At 41.6% G+C, this 6065-nt stretch overlaps 1 pseudogene; it reads left to right on the forward strand.

Moving 5' to 3' along the window:
- The first annotated feature begins 3433 nt into the window (after nucleotides 1-3433).
- On the forward strand, nucleotides 3434-5591 carry LOC100433466 (RNA-binding protein EWS-like; annotated as a pseudogene).
- Nucleotides 5592-6065: the final 474 nt, after the last annotated feature.

Raw genomic sequence — 6065 nt, forward strand, 5'->3', positions numbered from 1 at the left:
ATCCGCCTGCCTTGGCCTCCCAAAGTGCTGGGATTACAGGCGTGAGCCACCGCGCCTGGCCAGGTCTCTTCTTATATACTATGTTTGGAAAAGAAAAATTATTAAGAACTAAGATAAGAACATACAGCCATTATGGTATATACTATATGGATCAGATTTGTTTATAAAATTAATAATAATAGCTAGTGTTTACCGAGTGCTTGCTGTGTGTCAGGCTATCTGTAAGCACTTGTGCATACATTATTTTATTTAATGCTCAAATTAACCACATAAAGTAAGTAATATAATGGACAGTTTTCCAATGGGGAAAAAAACGAGGCTGAGAGGAGTTAATAACTTGCCTAAAGTCACACAGCTAGTTAGTTGCCCAGCAGAGATTTGAGATTACATCTCTCTTCCGTAACAAGCTCCAAATATAAGGGGCCTTAGAGTCTAAGCAAAATAAGTGGGTAGATAAAAGGAACTTTTGAATTACTTTATAATAAAGACAATTTTAGCAGTGTACTTTATCCTAAGATTTAAATTATGTTTACTTTCATGATCTAAACTTTAGATTGAAAAGGTCTGAAATCAAACTGACTTGGATACAAATCCTTGCTCTATGTCTTCCCAAAAGTGTGATCTTGGGCAAAATTCGTCAGCTTCTCTGAGCCTCTGGCTGTCATGCACAGTAAGGTGTGAATTGATGAGATAATGTATAAGAAGTTTATGATACAATGCCTGCAATGATGAAGAAGCTATTATCAATTTCGTGACACAGGCAAGGTGAAATGAGAAAAATGAGGTAAGAATCAATCGACTTGTTTTATGAAAGAATTTGAAAATCACTCTTTGGAGAACTGGCATAGAATAGTAAAATGTTTATGATGTTTTAGTACACATTGACAGTGAGAGGCTGAGCAAGATACTTCCTCTTTAGTCCCAGTTTTATCATCTGTAAAGTGGGAAAAACAATATTTTCTACACAAGGTCATTGAAAGAAAGAAATGATTACTGCAAAGTGCTACACCACATTATCATTATTAACCTCCACTAGCCCTTGCCACTTAGTTTTTCCACATGAAGTGATAAAATGTCTATCCCCCTTTCTTGTTTTTCACATTTCAACCTATTACTGGGATTTCTTTCATACTATAAAAAATCAATCACAACACTTATGATTCAGAAATGTTAACCCTAATAAATGTAAAAGAATAAGAATTGGATGATAGAGAAAAAACAGTGGCAAGCACACAAGAATGGTAATTTTTATAGGAGAAGTGGTAATTACTAAAATTATAAAGTCTGTTAAGAGACTGCATCAAAACTTAAAAATTTTATGCATCAAAAGACACAATGAACAGAGTGGAAAAGTGACATACAAAATGGGAGAAAATATTTGCAAATTATATATCTGATTGAGGAATTGATATCCAGAATATATAGAGAACTCCTACAACCCAACAATGACAAAAAACCAAATACCTTGATTTAAAAATAGGCAAAGGACTTCAACAGACACTTCTCCAAAAAAGATATACAAATAGCCAACAAGTATATAAAAAGATGTTCAACATCACTAATTATTAGGGAAACATAAATTGAAACCACCATGAGATATCACCACAAAGCCATTAGAATGGCTACTGTCAACAAAGAATAAAAACAGAAAATAACAAGTGTTGGTGAGGATGTGGAGAAATTGGAACCTTTGTGCTTTATTGCTAGGAATGTAAAATGGTGCAGCCCATCCAAAAGCTAATCCACCACAATCACCAAATAGGCTTCATCCCTGGGATGCAAGATTGGCTTAACATATGCAAATCAATAAATACAGTTCATCAAGTAAACAGAACTAAAGACAGAAAAACCACATGGTTATCTCAATAGATGCAGAGAAGGCTTTCGATAAAATTCAACACCACTTCATTAAAAACTCTCAATAAATTAGGTATTGAAGGAACATACCTCAAAATAATAAAAGCCATCTATGACAAGCCCACAGCCAGCATCATACAGAATGGGCAAAAGCTAGAAGCACTTCCCTTGAAAACTGACACAAAACAAGGATACCTTCTCTTACCATGCCTATTCAACATAGTATTGGACGTCCTGGCCAGGGCAATCAGGCGAGAGAAAGAAATAAAGGCATCCAAAAAGGAAGAGAGGAAATCAAACTAGCTCTGTTTGCAGATGACATGATCCTATATCTAGAAAACCCCATAGTCTCAAAAGCTCCTTCAGCTGATAAATAACTTTGGCAAAGTTTCAGGATATAAGATCCACATACAGAAATCACCAGCATTCGTATACACCAACAACAGCCAAGCCAAGAGCCAAATCAAGAACACAATCTCATTCACAACCGCCACAAAAATAATAAAATACCTAGGAATACAGCTAACCAGGGAGGTGACAGATCTCTACAATGAGAATTACAAAACACTGCTCAAAGAAATCAGAGGTGACAAACAAATAGAAAAACATTCCATGCTCACAGATAGGAAGAATCAATATCATTAAAATGGCCAGACTGCCCAAAGCAATTTAAAGATTCAATGCTATTCCTATCAAACTACCAGTGTCATTCTTCACAGAGCTAGAAATAACTTTTAAAATTCACATGGAACAAAAAAAGGAGCTCAAATAGCCAAGGCAATCCTAAGCAAAAAGAACAAAGCTGGAGGCATCATACTACCTGACTTCAAACTATACTACAGGTCTACAGTAACCAAAACAGAATGGTACTGGTACAAAAACAGACATACAACCAATGGAACAGAATAGAGAGCCCAGAAATAAGGCTGCACACCTACAACCACTGACCTTTGACAAAGCTGACAAAAACAAGCAATGGGGAAAGGATTCCTTGCTCAATAAATGGTGCTGGGATCTGGCTAGCCATATGCAGAAGATTGAAACTGAACCCCTTCGTTACACCATGTACAAAAATCAACTCAAGATGGATTTAAAAACTTAAATGTAGAACTCAAAACTATAAAAACCCTAGAAGAAAACCTGGGCAATACCATCCTAGATATAGGAATGAGCAAAGATTTCATGACAAAGACACCAAAAGCAATTGCAACAAAAGCAAAAATTGACAAGTGGGATCTAATTAAACTTAAGAGCTTCTGCACAGCAAAAGAAACTATCAACAAAGCAAATAGTCAACCTACATAATGGGAGAAAACTTTTGCAACCTATGCATTTAACAAAGGTCTAACATCCAGCATCTATAAAGAACTTATACAAATTTACAAGAAAGAAAACAAACACCCCTATTAAAAAGTGGGAAAGGACATGAACAGGCACTACAAAAGAAGACATACATGTGGCCAAGAAACATATGAAAAAAAGTTCAATATCACTGATCATTAGAGAAATGCAAATCAAAACCACACCAGTCAGAATGACTATTATTAAAAAGTCAATAAACAACAGATGGGGACGTTGAGAGAACGAGGAGGAAGGAGAGAAAATGGCATCCATAGATTACAGTACCTATAGCCAAGCTGCAGCACAGCAGGGCTACAGTGCTTACACCGCCCAGCCCACTCAAGGATATGCACAGACCACCCAGGCATATGGGCAACAAAGCTATGGAACCTATGGACAGCCCATTGATGTCAGCTATACCCAGGCTCAGACCACTGCAACCTGTGGGCAGACCGCCTATGCAACTTCTTATGGACAGCCTCCCACTGGTTATACTACTCCAACTGCCCCCCAGGCATACAGCCAGCCTGTCCAGGGGTATGGCACTGGTGCTTATGATACCACCACTGCTACAGGCCTCCTATGTGGCTCAATCTGCATATGGCACTCAGCCTGCTTATCCAGCCTATGGGCAGCAGCCAGTAGCCACTGCACCTACAAGACTGCAGAATGGAAACAAGTCCACTGAGACTAGTCAATCTCAATCTAGCACAGGGGGTTACAACCAGCCCAGCCTAGGATATGGACAGAGTAACTACAGTTATCCCCAGGTACCTGGGAGCTACCCCATGCAGCCAGTCACCGCACTTCCATCCTACCCTCCTACCAGCTATTCCTCTACACAGCCGACTAGTTATGATCAGAGCAGTTACTCTCAGCAGAACACCTATGGGAAACCGAGCAGCTATGGACAGCAGAGTAGCTATGGTCAACAAAGCAGCTATGGGCAGCTGCCTCCCACTAGTTACCCACCCCAAACTTGATCCTACAGCCAAGCTCCAAGTCAGTATAGCTAACAGAGCAGCAGCTACGGGCAGCAGAGTTCATTCTGACAGGACCACCCCAGTAGCATGGGTGTTTATGGGCAGGAGTCTGGAGGATTTTCCGGACCAGGAGAGAACCAGAGCATGAGTGGCCCTGACAACTGGGGCAGGGGAAGAGGGGGATTTGATCGTGGAGGCATGAGCAGAGGTGGGCGGGGAGGAGGATGCGGTGGAATGGGCAGCGCTGGAGAGCGAGGTGGCTTCAATAAGCCTGGTGGACCCATGGATGAAGGACCAGATCTTGATCTAGGCTCACCTGTAGATCCAGATGAAGACTCTGACAACAGTGCAGTTTATGTACAAGGATTAAATGACAATGTGACTCTAGATGATCTGGTAGACTTCTTTAAGCAGTGTGGGGTTGTTAAGATGAACAAGAGAACTGGGCAACCCATGATCCACACCTACCTGGACAAGGAAACAAGAAAGCCCAAAGGTGATGCCACAGTGTCCTGTGAAGACCCACCTACTGCCAAAGCTGCCGTGGAATGGTTTGATGGGAAAGATTTTCAAGGGAGCAAACTTAAAGTCTCTCTTGCTCGGAAGAGGCCTCCAATGAACAGTATGCGGGATGGGATGCCACCACCACTCTGCGGAGGTCCAGGAGGCCCAGGAAGTCCTGGGGGACCCATGGGTCACATGGGAGGCAGTGGAGGAGATAGAGGAGGCCTCCCTCCAAGAGGACCCCGGAGTTCCCGAGGGAACCCCTCTGGAGGAGGAAACATCCAGCACCAAGCTGGAGACTGGCAGTGTCCCAATCTGGGTTGTGGAAACCAGAACTTCGCCTGGAGAACAGAGTGCAACAAGTGTAAGGCCCCAAAGCCTGAAGACTTCCTCCCGCCACCCTTCCTGCCCCCGGGTGGTGATCATGGCAGAGGTGGCCCTGGTGGCATGCGGGGAGGGAGAGGTGGCCTCGTGGATCATGGTGGTCCCGGTGGAATGTTCAGAGGTGGCTGTGGTAGAGACAGAGGTGGCTTCCATGGTGGCTGGGGCATGGACCGAGGTGGCTTTGGTGGAGGAAGACGAGGTGGCCCTGGGGGTCCCCCTGGACCTTTGATGTAACCAATGGGAGGAAGAAGAGGAGGACGTGGAGGACCTGGAAAAATGGATAAAGGCGAGCACCGTCAGGAGCGCGGAGATCGGCCCTACTAGATGCAGAGAACCCGCAGAGCTGCATTGACTATCAGATTTATTTTTTAAACCAGAAAATGTTTTAAATTTATAATTCCATATTTATAATGTTGGCCACAACATTATGATTATTCTTTGTCTGTACTTTAGTATTTTTCACCATTTGTGAAGAAACATTAAAACAAGTTAAATGGTAAAAAAAAAAAAAAAAAAAAAAAAAAAAAAAAAAACCAAAAACAGATGCTGGTGATGTTGTGGAGAAATGGGAAAATGGGAATGCTTTCACACTGCTGGTGGGAGTGTAAATTACTTCAGCCATTCTGGAAGACAATGTGGTGATTCCTCAAAAACCTAGGAGCAGAAATATCATTTGACCCAGCAATCCCATTACTGGGTATATACCCATAGGAATATAAATCATTCTATCATAAAGACACATGCACATGTATGTTCACTGCAGCACTATTCACAATAGCAAAGACATGGAATCAACCTAAATGCCCATCAATGACAGATTAAATAAAGAAAATGTGGTACATATACACCATGGAATACTATGCAGCCATAAAAAAGAACTAGATCATGTCCTTTGTGGGAACATAGATAGAGCTGGGGGTCATTATCCTTAGCAAACTAATGCAGAAACAGAAAACCAAATACCACATGTTCTCATTTATCAGTGGGAGCTAAATG

This window comes from Pongo abelii, chromosome 1, assembly GCF_028885655.2.
Source record: "Pongo abelii isolate AG06213 chromosome 1, NHGRI_mPonAbe1-v2.0_pri, whole genome shotgun sequence".
In the NCBI taxonomy this organism is placed as follows: domain Eukaryota; kingdom Metazoa; phylum Chordata; class Mammalia; order Primates; family Hominidae; genus Pongo; species Pongo abelii.